Below are 937 nucleotides of genomic sequence, written 5' to 3'. Positions count from 1 at the left end.
GTCCTAATCCATCCTCTAGTTCGTATCATTTATTTCATTTGTTAATATTCCCTGTAAATACGAGGGAATCACTACCTTTGTAGTTAAGAAGACAGGTGGCCCCTGAGTGCCAGCAACTGAAACTACCAATACACAAGGCCTCTATCACCCGATAGTGCCAAGACTCGCTAGTGCCATCTTCCTTGAATGCCGGTATTGACACTGCTTGATAGTTATAATATTGGAAAGTGGTATGTCTGTCTCCTAAAAGATGCGCGTCTCACCTATCCTCCTCCTGCTCCCAAATCATTGAATGAATATTCTAATCCATATATCAGCTAAATAATATTCTGAAAAATCAAAATCATTGTGACTAACCTTGCAAATCAGTTGTCACCTAACAATGCAGATGATAACGAATTTATCTTTTCGGCTCTTAGAATATGTAAATTGCTTTGAGTATATTGAGAACATGTTTGTTGAGTTATTTGTACCAAATCGTACAAAAAAATAAAACATTTATAATCATTATCGTATTGAATAAAGCTATTATAACTGACCATGTGTTTGATATATTCCACGATTCTTCTCCACAAGTATTCAAACAAAAATTGTTAAATTTCCTTATATGGAATATCAACATCATTCCGTTAAATGAAAAAAAAAGATCATTAAAAGATTTCGATAGTGAGACGAAACTCATCAATACACATCACATGCAGCGCATACCATGGACTTCATAAAAGGCATTACTTATTCAGAGCAAACAATTTTTAATATCGTTGTGGCTTCAGCAACACCAACACTCACTGGCCATTCCTGATGTAATACTGTAAAAAAAGACTCACGGGCAATGATATACAGCAAACATTTTACCATTTCCTCACATCGTTCAAATAGTTCAGAACCAAATTCTTCGAAAGCAAAAATGAAGAATCCATCAGATTTTATCAGAAAG

The sequence above is a fragment of the Penaeus monodon genome, chromosome 19 (assembly GCF_015228065.2).
Source record: "Penaeus monodon isolate SGIC_2016 chromosome 19, NSTDA_Pmon_1, whole genome shotgun sequence".
NCBI lineage: Eukaryota > Metazoa > Arthropoda > Malacostraca > Decapoda > Penaeidae > Penaeus > Penaeus monodon.
This window is presented reverse-complemented; position numbering follows the sequence as displayed.